An 11,975-nucleotide genomic window follows, 5' to 3' on the forward strand; every position below is an offset into this window, starting at 1 on the left:
GGGGAAGTGGGGCATGAGCAGTGGGTACTCTCTGCCTTATTTTGATGTTTTTTTCACTTGTCGGTCCGCTGTTCCTAATCCCAGACAAGAGGTCCCTCCCCACATCTAGATGATCTGTGGATGACCGTACCTACGTCTGTGAGATGAGCCGAGTGCGCTAATGTGAAATGCACAGCCTTGTGGTCAGGGGTTGTGCCAGGGTTGTAAAGCACCTGGATGGGATTGAAACACAAGCTGTTCTTTAACGTTTATAAATTGGACACAAGTTCCTACCTAAAAGCTGTTTATTAGAATCTAGTAGGATTCAATGGGACATTTATCTGCCCTGGCAGTTTGACATCCAGAAGTGCTTACAGCAACTGGCTGGGATGATATTTCATTAACTGAAGTGATAAATGTTAAACGTGTGCTTCATGGGCACTGGTGTCCCCCGAGGAAAATTACCATTTCCTAACTAATTTGACAGGAGAGAGATTATAATCCAGACATTCCCCAAGTTTCATAAACAAAATCCCTCCTCTAAAGGTCCAGATTGGAATGGAAAATGTGGGTAAGGATGAGCTTCAAGGCCTTTGACAAGCTACAGAAAGAAGAAACGCGCTGCAGTTCAGCTCCGGCTTTGTGCTAGAGGTTTTGCCTTGCATATGTGCGCAAACATGTTCCTAAGGTACGAAGCCTTTTTCATCCAAGGATCACAGAGGCTTTACAAAGGTTAATTAAAGAGAGTTCTTGTCTCTGTGTGCGGCAAGGGAGCGAGGCATCCATTTTGGGTGTGTAGAAACAGAAGCAGAGTGGAGCGTAATTACCTGGCTTTGCATTTTACCAGAAGGCTGTGGCAAAGCCGAGAGAGGTCCGCAGGGACTTTGACTCCTGGTCCTTTTGCTTAAACACAAAGCCTTCTCCCTCTCCGTTTTTAGGATACATCTTAACTTCTGAAAAGTCCACATCCCCTTACTTAGCAGCTACAGCTTTACCTCCTTGTGCTTTAATTAAATGTTAAAGTCTCAGTCCTTTTGTTTAGCTAATTTAAGAAGAGGGTGGGGGGCTCTTTACTGTGTCGGTTAGAGTTTAGCAATAATTTAGTGTTCTCTGACACTTGAAAACCTGGCCGGGATTTGAGGCGTTTTCTTTTCCTTTTTGCCTTTTACGACCTGCAGGTGTTTGGTGTGAGATAAAAGTAGATCCCAAAGTGAGATTTCACAGCACAAATTATCAAAGTGAAGATTCACTCTTGATGTAGTCTACGTGTGTGGCAGTAATTATGAAAAATAATTCGGGATAATAGGGCCTTCAGGAATCCCAAGGCGGGCACTGGGAGCTTAACCCTTCCTCACCTAACCTGGTCTCCACGCCGCTGTCATCATCAGGTGAGCAGATGATGGGTTGAGTCAGGCAACTTTACGAACCAAGTGATAAATGTTATGGTCTTCAAGAAAATCGGGGAGGCGACCAAGGAAAGGAAGTTCTGTTCCCAGGAAGTTTTGCACGTGACTGTTTGGTCCTAGGTCATACAGACCTTCGGGAAGGTGTTACTGGTACGCGCTGCTCACCAGCTTTGAGGAACAGTCACCTCTCAGCAAGTCAGTCTCCTCACTTTGCTGCTCTGTCACACCCAGGAGCTGAGCGTTACAGCCCGTGCCCATCACGGTGCTGTTAGCACCAAGGCCGTGCTTTATAGGCAACGTTTCTGCAGAGGCTTGCCGTGATGCTCAGTGAGGTCCCCAGCCAGCAGCACCTCTGGCTCCTGGGTTTCACTGGACAGTGTCCTGCCAGCAGCTCCTAAAAGGGTTTTTCTGTGACCAGGGCAGCAGGTTGGCATGGGTGCAGAGCCCAGCGGCAGTGTGTGTGCACACCTGGCCCGTACTTCTTCCTGTGGGTCCTTCACCCCCAGCACACCGTGACAGGGGCACCTGAAGCTCTGCCCCCTTGCCCAGGCTCCTGTGAGAGGTGGGCACCACCTGCAGCAGCTCTGCAGCGAGGCCCTTCCCAGGATGTTTGCAGCCAAGCCCATTTGCAAGATGCAGATTTGGGAAAAGCATTTGTTGTGCGGTTACAGACACCCAGAGCTGTGGCTCTCCTCCCTCAGCCGTTCGTGTTTGCTTTTGTAGGTGACTGTGGTGATCTTTCAGGACACAGCAGCTCATCTGACCCCTTCTGCAGTCAAACCGAAGTGGATGGTTCCCATCTTCCTGGTAGCCTTGGAGTGGAGCCATGAGAGGGAGAGGCGAGCAGCCAGCCATTCCCAGGGACCGTGGGCTTCCCACCCCAGTGGTGTTCAAAGGGACACAAAACCTTCTTTGCACCAGGCTTTGATCTTGCTTTTGGGACAGTTTTTTAGCTTGTGGGCAGGAAGGGGAGAGGAGTGCCAGGCTGAGCAGTCATATGGCCTCAAGTCTGCAGGTCTGGCTCCCCCATCACCTGTCGGGTTGACACAGTGTGTGCAGCCCTAGCAGTAGGACTCTCCTGAACCTCTTTCAGCTGGGCATCATGAGGACTCACCAGTCTTTTACTGCCTCCAGTCACCAAGGTTTATCATGGAGAGCCATGTTGGTCATGCTGGCTTCCTTGCTGGCTTCTGCACCTTGCTTTCCTTCCTCTGGCAGCCTGGAAAGAGTGGTTTTCACCGTGCCCTGCCCATCCTTTGGACCTTGCTGGTGGGACCTTCTCATCCTGGGAGACCAGAATTTTCCTTATAAAACCCTGCAGGTCTGGGGAACATCAGTATTTTCAGGAGGTGCTGTGCTGCCTCCAGACTGGCCCAAGTCCACAGCAAGGGCCAGTGGCTGCTCTGGTCCCTGGCCTGGTGTCTTGCTAGGGGCAGGATTAGATCGAGCCCCAGGTGGGGCTCGCAGAGGAGGCGTCTGCACCGGCAGCGACGCTGTGATGACCACGTGTTGCACAGCGCGTGGTGTAACCTGCTCCCCAGGTACCACCAGTCCTGGGACACCGCGTTGGCCATCGGTGCTGCCATCCTGTCACACGCGGCCATTCCTGTGGCCTTTGGTCACCTGTTTTAAAGGACTGAAGATTGCAGCGGGCAATTGGGGATGGTCCGTTGGCATTACAGGCTGCCCACCGTGCCCCGTCCCAGCCCCCTTGGTGCCATGGGGGGAGCGCAAGGGCACAGGGCCCTTCTCGGCGGGCAACCTGCAGGGTTAATTCGGGGACGTGGAGGTGCCCTCACCAGGGTCCAGCGCCCAGCAAACCCCCTGAGCATCTCTGCAGCAGCCGGCCCGTGGAGGCTCGCTCGCTTTCAGCCGGGCGGCTGATTTCTGGATGCTGTCGGTTTTCACTCCATCTCCCGGGAGCCAAGGTCCACAGCCGCGCCTATGCCTCCCAGACGGGCCGGCAGACGAGAACTTCCTTCCAGGCCCTATAGACAGACATTTTATATACGTTAAAATACGTGTGTATATAAATATGGAAAGCAAGAGCTTGGGAGAGCTTAAGTCTAAATAAACTTGTATGTTTAAGGCTTTTAAAATGCTAATGTTGAATTTCAGGGGAGAGGGGACACAAGGGGATTGTTGGACTGAGCACCAAGACAGCTGATGAGCTTGTATCGGTGCCTTTACAATTCAAGGAAAAATGGGATAGTTTGGGAAGGAAAAAGGGATTTTCTTGTTTTTGTTTTTAGTAGAAAATAAAAGAAGCTGCCTTCTTATTTGCCTCCCTCCCCCAGCGCCGGAGCAGCAAGCGACTGGTGTTGTATGCATAAGCTATTCCTTTGTGCAACATCTAAATGGTTAATTGTGTTTGAGGAAGATGTACGGGCGAATGGAGGGACCACCCAGCAAGAGACAGACAAGAAAGAGCGATCTCTGAAATGTTTAACCAGAGAGAGAGCAAAGTTGTTTAAAAATATTTAATTTACAACATTCCACACTGCTGATTATAAATTGGCCGTCCAAAAACACTGCTGCATGTGGGGAGGGATCCAGGCAGCATGAAACAAATTCTTGTGATTGTTTTTCCTATCTTCCTCCCTCCTTTCCTTGGGGAGTTTAACCCCACGGCAGGATGCGGGTCGCTCCAGGCAGGGAAGGTGGCAACCGACCCCTGGCCCCCAGGACCGTGGTCTCCGGTGTGAACACCTGCACCCGGGGCTGGGGCGCAGCCGCCTGCCGGTGCTGGCAGAGCTGGAAGGGACGGTGAGGAACGGCTGACCGGCAATGCCGGTGGCAGTGACGCGCACATTTGAGATGGCCCTGCAGCCCCTTCCCTCTGATTTTCACCCCAGCACCGGGATTCCCCCGAAGCATCCAGCCGTGCTCCCGGGCAAGGAAAGCCAGGAATCCCCTGGCCATGGGCTGGGAGACTTGGGGAGCCAAACCTGGATGGGCTGCACCGCCCGTGAGAGGTCCCTCGCCACCGTGAGGGTGCCTGTTCTTCGGGTCAGCAGCACTTGGCTGCATTGCCCAGCCATTCCCAGCGGCGCCGGGAAGGAGACAGGACCTGGGCCCTCGCAGGGTCGTTGAGCAACAGCGGTGCCTCCCCCGGCTCGGGCCTTTTTGCAAAGGGCTGCTGGGCAGAAGGGATTTGGCCACGCGCTGCTCGCGGCTGCCGCTGATCTGCAGCTGGCTTCAACGTACCCGGCCACCCCAGCTCTGCTCCCCCCGTGCAAGGGGCTGGGGCTGCTCTTCGAGGAAGGACAGTTCCCTCTGGGAGGTGGCCAGGCCATGTCCTCCATCACCTGGGGATCGCTCCTGCTCCCACCGCGATGTCCTTGCCAACCTTCATAGCCCCTGTTCCCCCCGTGGCGAGGGAGGTTTGGGAGAGGAGGCTCCTGGGCTCCTTACTGTGCTGTCCCCAGGAGACCGGGCGGGTGAAGGATGCACATGGTGGGTGCCAGCCCCTTCTTCCCCAGCCAGCACCAACCCTGCCACTGTCCACCCTCATGGATGTCACCCAAAGAGTTGGAGAGCCACCATGCCCAGAGGGTGCTGGGGAAGGGGGGAGATGCACAGCCCCCTGGCCAGTGACCCCACGCTGCAGAGGGGATCTGAGTGACGCTGAGAGATGGGGGATGCAAGAGGAGCCAGGATCCGAAAGCAGTAGCTGCTCTCGCTGCAGATCCCTCCTTGGCATCTCCTTGCAGATCCTGCCTTGGAGAGCGAACGCCCAGGTGCTTTCACCCCCTTGGCTGCCCCAGGACCCCAGCCATGCAGCCAGCCCCCCGGGAGCCCTGGGGAGCCCCGGCCAGTGGGGAGGGCAGGAGTCTCGCCTGCTCCTGCTAGCTCTCCTGGCAAGAAGGGGGCACGGGGAGGGCTGCAGGGCTCTTTGCCGGGGATTGCCGCAAGTTTCCTAATCCCTAATCAGCCGGGAAGCCTCGCCGGCCACCTGGGCACTTCCTCGCGTGCAGCGAAGGCCTGTGACAGCCCAAGTAGCCAGGGTGGGTTTGGCTGCTTGCCCCGGTGGCGAGCTCGGCTCTCGGTGGCTGAACCGCTCCGGGCCCTGCCAGCCCCAGCCGGTGCCGGGAGCGAGAGCGGAGACAAAAGAGCTTGTGTCCGCCTGCCAGCAGCCAGCCCCGCCGAGCGGCCGCCCGCCCAATTAAACCGTGCCCGCTTCCCATGCAGCAGGGGCGCCCGGCGGGCTCGCTGGCCCCCTCCCACCACCCACCAGCCCTGGCGGACCCTCACCCTGTGGGGCCTCCCCTGCCTCCCCGCAGGCGCTGGCGCTTCAGCAGCCCTTGCCGGGCACGAATACGCTCCCTCGGTCCCCCAGCGAGGGCATCTCCAGCGGCTCCTGCTGGGGATGGCTCACCCCATCCCCAAGCATCTCCTGTTCCCCCCGCTTTCCTCGCACCCCGGGGCTCACAGCACCCGCCAGCGCAGGCAGCGGAATGCCGAGCATCCCTCCCTGCTCCCGCTCCCCCCAGGGGCCGGGTCAGGATGGGACCTGGCAGCAGCAGCCGCCGCCGTGGCAGGAGCATCCCCGTGCCCCATCCCGACCCACGGGGCCGGTGTCATGTCCACTTAGCCCGCTCCCAAAATCCCTTGCCCTGACACCTTGTTAAATACCCACCAGGGGTCACAGTTCCTGGGTTTCTTTTTCCTGCTTTTCCTTCACCCCGCTGAGACGTTTCGGTTGGCAGGAGCTCCCCCCTGCTATTAGGTATCTTTCGGGGAACAAGAAACCTAGATCACTTACAAATTAATTTGGAGTTAAACCTACAGAAAATGAGAAACATGCTGCTTTGCAGGAGAGAGCGCTTGGCCAGCGATCAAGAAAAATACATCCAAACCGCCCGATGCGGCACGCTCGGTGGCGGCCAGGGATGGGGGCTGCATGCTCAAGGTAGCAGTCGGCTGCATTCGGGCGTGTTTTAATGGGGCCGCGGCCTTTCCTCCCAATTAAAACCGTAGCAAACGAACAAAAGGGAGAACCTGCTCCCCGGTGCGCAGGAGGATGTGTGAGGGGACATGGGGAAGGCCAGGGTGGGGATGGAGGAGGTGTGGGGTGCAACGCCACGGCATGGGGGTCTGCCTGCCCCTGCGCCGGGGGGGATGGGGACCAGCTGCAGGCACCACTCGCCCCACGGCATATGGACGCTTTCGCACCAACGTTTCCCCATCGCCGCGGCCCCAGGGCCACAGCAGGTTGTGCCAGTGCTGGTCCCTGAGGGGGGGGCACCACGTCCCCTCCCCCCCCAGCACCTCTGGCCAACAAGGCGCCGTGGGGTGAGGGGACACGGGGCGATGCGGGGGACCTCGAGCCCCCTGGCAGGCGGGTGGGTGGGTGGAGGCAGGTGGGAGCAGCCCCCCGTGCCAGGCACTCCCAGAGGGTCGCGGACATGGGGCTGGCCGCCACCATCCATTGTGTCTGCAGAGCAAGCGGCTGTGCTGGGAGGGGGCTGCGTGGGGAGGCTGGGGCGGCGGAAGAGCAGTGATAAGATAAAAGGTCTGCTTTCCCATGCTGAGGAGCCGGGGGGCGCGGGGCGAGCGCCGAGGCCACCCAGGTTTCAAGCGCTCGGCCTCGGCGCCTGACCCCGGCACATTCAGAGAGCACTTCCTAAATTTGTCTCCTGTGTTCCTGACTCACAAGCAATTTCCTCACCCATAAAACGGCATCGGCATGAAAGGACTGGCCAGGACACCAATTACTTGTCACCATTTTACCACCCCACTGCTCACCGGTTCGCAGCCCCCGGCGCTGCCCAGCCAGGATCTGCCCCCTCCTCGTGGAGCCCCTCTGCCCCGCGTGGCTGGGGGGATGCGGCAGTCAGGGTCCCCTGCACCGTGGGGAAGGTACGATGGGGCAGAGGGATCCCCAGTGCCTGGCACCTGGCAGAACAGACACAGGTCCCCGGTGCTCCTGGATGCCTTGAAGGCATCTCCCAGCCCAGCCTGGAATCAGGGAGACGTTAAGCATTCCTGGGTCCCTCAGCCCTGCACTGGTGTTGTCTCTGTGCTGGTGTCGTCCCTGTGCTGGCATTGTCCCCATGCTGGCATTGTCCCCATGGTATTAAAGATGCCCCTATGTGGCTGCATGGGAGGGAACAAGGCTCCATCATCACCGCCGTGGTGGCACCGGGTTCGTTGCTGAGCGTGGCCAATGGCCCTGCCATGGGGTGCAATGGACCCATGCCGGCACAGGGCATCGCCATCCGGGTGCCTCCATGCCCTGCCTTGTTCCCGCTCCCTGTGCCTCTGTGCCACCTCATCTGTCATCCCCCCAGTCCCCAGTGCTGTCCCCAGAGCTGGCACATCCCCAGCTGCTCCCATGTCCAGGCGATGTGGACGGGCTGGTGCAGAGGGGCTGGGAGTTGTGGGGGTCTTGGGAGGGTCTGAGCACAGCCAGGACCCCCGGGAAGCCCCCGTCCACCTCCCAGGAGTGGGAAGATGCTGTGTGCCTGCGGCCACAGCCCCAACCTTCCCCAGCAGCGATTACCCACCCTCTCCATAGCAAATCGCTCCCGGCTTCGTGCCGGCAGCGGGCGAGGTTTGCCCGGGGCCCGGCGAGCGCCACGGCGGCTGCTAAACGGGTTTTATGGTGGGATTTAGGGACTTTTCTGCCGGGTAATTGATTTGCCCAGGCAGTAAAAGATCAAGGCAGGGGCTCAGACGGTGGCTCCTGGCATCTGCCCACCGAGCGGGCCGGGGTGTGGGCATCTCAGGGCACGGCTGGGGCCAGCGGTCCCCGATGCCACGATGCACGGCGTGGGGTGCCACGGCCCCGCAGCGATGGGGCGAGCGCTGCGACTCCATCCAGGAGCCCCCTTGCAGCCCCCCCCCCGCGTCCTCACACCCCCCTCCCCAACCCCACCACAAAACAGCCCCCAAAGGAGACAAAAGGGGCTGTTTGGGGACCTGCCACCTGCTAGTCCCCATCCTACAATACCGCAGTAAAGAGGCACCAAACAAAGGCCTTAAAATCCTAAAGGGGCCCATTCATTAGGGTGACAAAGGGGGAAAGAACTACATTATCATAATTAATCCCGGTGCTGGCGGTGGGTGGCAGGGCCCTCTGTCTTCCAAGGTGGTGTGGGGACGGCCGGTGTCACCACGTCCACAGGCTATTGTGCGGCGTGGCCTTGCGGGGCTTAGGCAGTTTTTAAGCTCTGTAAACACCACGGGACCCCCCCACGACTGCCGGGGATGCCGTCCTCCCCCCCGGCCCCTCCCCAGCCCTGTTTATCTGCTTTCTGCAGGCCCCCCCAAAATCCTGGGGCTGGGATGGGTCTGTCCATGCCCCCTCGGTGCACCTGCCCCCAGGACCGCGGGGGGCTGGGGAAGAGGGCAGACCCCTGGGTCCTGCTGGTGGTGCTGGGCTGGGGGCTCACTGGCCATATCCCCTGTGCCATGTCCCATGGAGAATTACCCCAGGTGGGATGTGGTGGGGACCCCTCTGCTCCCTCCCCAGGGCCTTCCCTGGCCTCGGAGATGGGGCTTTATCCCTTCCCTGCTATCTCAGCCCTGTCTGGGGGGACCAGGTGGACTCTGACTTGGGGACCAGCCTCCCTCCGCCCTCCCCTTCAGCCTCCTGCTGTTGGGGAAGTGCAGGGAAACTTAAGCCCAGTGCGGCACACGGAGATGCGCAGGGGTTTTAAGGGATGTTAATGCCCCATCTCTAATCCCCTGTGGTGGATGCTGTCTCCCTTCTGCATCCCCTGGGACACAGCATCCCCTGGGACACGGCTTCCCTTGGGACACACCCGATGCCGGCTGGGGCAGGGGGCACCCCGACACCGCCCATCCATCCGGGGGGCCCTCCCTGCACCTCCACCTCTCTGGCCGCCCTGATGGGCGCTCTGCAGCCCCGGGGTCCCTGGGAGCCTGCGCCTGGCTCGGGGCCGCGGCCGGGCGGGCTGTGCCGGCGCTTGGGAGAGCACCATCTGGTTTCCAACTAACAAACGCCCGGCGCTGGCTCCCGGCAGAGGAGTTGCTGCTGCAGCGGCGGCTGTTTACAGCGTGCCGAGGCTCTGGCACGTCCCCGCCGAGTCCCCTTTGCTTCCCCCCCCCCCCCGGCCGCAGGGCTCTGGGGCTGCGTCGTGGCCGTGCAAAGCCCGGCTCCGTGCCCCAGCCCCTGCCCGGCCTCTGCTTGCCCGGAGGATGCTGCCGCCCGCCGAGGTCGTTGTCCCAGGCTGCCCGTCCCCACGGAGTGCCCGCTGCGGCGTGGCTGCTGCCCGCGGGGATTTTCCCATCCCCTTTGCTCGACGGGGTGGGACGCGCGGCACGGGAACAGGGGACAGGGTGGGCTCCCCGGCCACGCCGTCCCCTCTCCGGGCGCTCGGTGGGTGCGGTGCCCTGGGCTCCCCAGCTCCCGCCACATCCCGCCGGCTCACCCCGGCCTCTCCCGGCGGCGGGGGCGAGGGCGGGCAGGGCCCCCGGGTGGCCCCGGGCCTCCGCCTCGCACCCGCAGCTCTCGCAGCCACCGGTGCCACAGAAACGCTGCGCAGGGTGGGGGCTGCGCGGAGCCATTTGCCTTTAATTGAATTTATTTGTTACAACCCCAAACAATGTAAAGCAGGCTTCTCCCAGGCTCCAGCTGCCTGCCTGCCCATTAAAATACCATCTAGAACAGCAAATCCCCCCTCCCGCCTTGATATAAAACAGCCGGCCAGCAAGAAGCGGCAAGCGAAGTCTCCCCGCGCACGAGCCGATCCGCTGCTCCCCGTCCTGCTCCCCCAAGGCCGGTGGCCCACCGGGCTCCGAGTCCCCTCCCGGGTGGCTCTAGGGGGAAATAAGGGTCCTGCAGGGAGACCCAAAGCCCCCGGCTCAGAGCAGACCCGCTGTCTGGGAGCCCATTGCTGCGGCGTCAGGGCAAGGGCAGGCTGAGCCCCATCCTGCCCATAAGCGTTTTCCAGTTGGGTTTTCAATCCCTGTTGGCAGGGCAGGATCCGGCCCTGTCGCTGGCGTTGTCACCCCCCCCGCAGAGCTTGGGATCCCCAAGCTGCCCGTCTGCTGAGCGCCACATCCTCTTGCTCGGGGCGCACGCCGCCGTGCCACGGTGGTGCCAGCTGCTGCGGGGACCGTGTGGGTTCTGGGGGGGCGGCCAGTCCCCGGGGAGCACAGAGGCAGCGGGTGGGCAGCAGGACAGGGGGTGCATGGTGCAGAGCAGGCAGGGGTGCCGGGGATGATCTGGCCATAGCCAGTCCTGCACGGTGCTCATGCGGCACGGGAGCCCGGTGCCGGCACGGGCAAGCCAGGATGGAGTCGGGGAAGCCCGTCCTACGTTACTGGGAGCCCAGGTCCCAGGGGAACCCTTGGTGCCCCGGGATGGGGCAAATCCGGCTCAGCCCCAGGCCCTGGCAGACACCAAGAGGGTCTCCATTGACCACCCCACGACTTTTCCAAGAACATTGATGCCGTTTCCCTGTCTGCAGGGTACCAGCGGGAGAGCCCCAGGTGGAAACAGATGGTGACAGATAGGAAGCGGATGGAGAACCGGGGGAACCGGCGGTGCCGGAGAGGAGGACAACTTAGTTTTTTAAAATTAAGTTTATAAAAAGCAGCAGCTGCCCGGTGGTAGTGCGGGTCCACTGAGGAAGAGGAATGGTGGAGCTGTTAATAGCAATCAGGCAGCAGAAGTGCTGAATAGCCGTTTCCCTTCTGTATTTGGGGACACGCCAGATGCTACAGGCCTATCGCCGGACAAGGGAGAAACCCTTTACGTGCCGCTAAGGCCCAGGAGAGCTCGGCGGCAGTGGGTCGGGCTGGCAGGGGCCATGGCCGGGGGGCGCGGAGGAGCCACCCGAGGAACTCGGTTTATTTATGGGGGTTTCCCCCGTTTTTGGCCAGTAAGGAGACACCAGGATGAGCATCACCTCCATTGCTCCAGGGGACCAGGGTGGGCAGCGGCGATGGGGATGCACGTGGGGTGGGTGCTGCTCCGTGTGGGTTTACCGACCCCCCTGGGTGCCCTCAGCAGCTCCTTGGGGCACCGTTCCCGGTCGGAGCAGCACCAGGTCTGTCCAATAAAGACCTGAGAAGGGTGTAAAATGAGCAGAGAAATAATCCCAATTACCCTACAAATTATTGGTGGCATTTACCCCTTGCCCTTTTGCCAGCCCCCTGCCCCATGGATGGGGGTTCTGTGCCCCCCTGCCTCCAGCCCTGGGGCGCTGGGCTCGGCTCCCCATAGCAGGGGTTGGGGCAGCACTTGTGGGCACACCCAAAGAGTGGGGTGTCTTCCTGCCCCCCATCATGGCCCTGGGGGAATATCTGGCTCCTGGGGAGGGCAACTGGCATTTGGGGGTGGGTGGACTCCCTGCTCTGTGGGGGGGGATGGTTTGTTCTTGGGAAACGAGATCGGGGGGATACCTGGTCCTTTGGGGGAGGACACCTGAAGGCCCTCGAAGGGGGGATGCCCATCCCTTGGGGTGGCCGTAGGGGAGATGTGTGGCCCCTGGGGGGTGGACGCAGGGGGATATCCCGCCCTTAGGAGGGCTGCCTGTCCCTTGGGACGTGGTTGTGGGAAGATGCCCGGCCCTGGAGGGGATACCTGGCCCTTGGGGTGGCTATGCGGGGTCTGCC

The 11,975-nt window shown here is 60.7% G+C and overlaps 1 long non-coding RNA gene across 1 annotated transcript; it reads left to right on the forward strand.

Moving 5' to 3' along the window:
* Positions 1-242: 242 nt before the first annotated feature.
* On the forward strand, positions 243-3,460 carry LOC140654012 (uncharacterized). Its single transcript, XR_012043319.1, has 3 exons — positions 243-667; positions 1,158-1,367; positions 2,109-3,460. It is a non-coding gene; the product is annotated as an uncharacterized lncRNA (long non-coding RNA).
* The last annotated feature ends 8,515 nt before the right edge of the window (positions 3,461-11,975 follow it).

This window comes from Ciconia boyciana, chromosome 7 (assembly GCF_034638445.1).
Source record: "Ciconia boyciana chromosome 7, ASM3463844v1, whole genome shotgun sequence".
NCBI classification, from domain to species: domain Eukaryota; kingdom Metazoa; phylum Chordata; class Aves; order Ciconiiformes; family Ciconiidae; genus Ciconia; species Ciconia boyciana.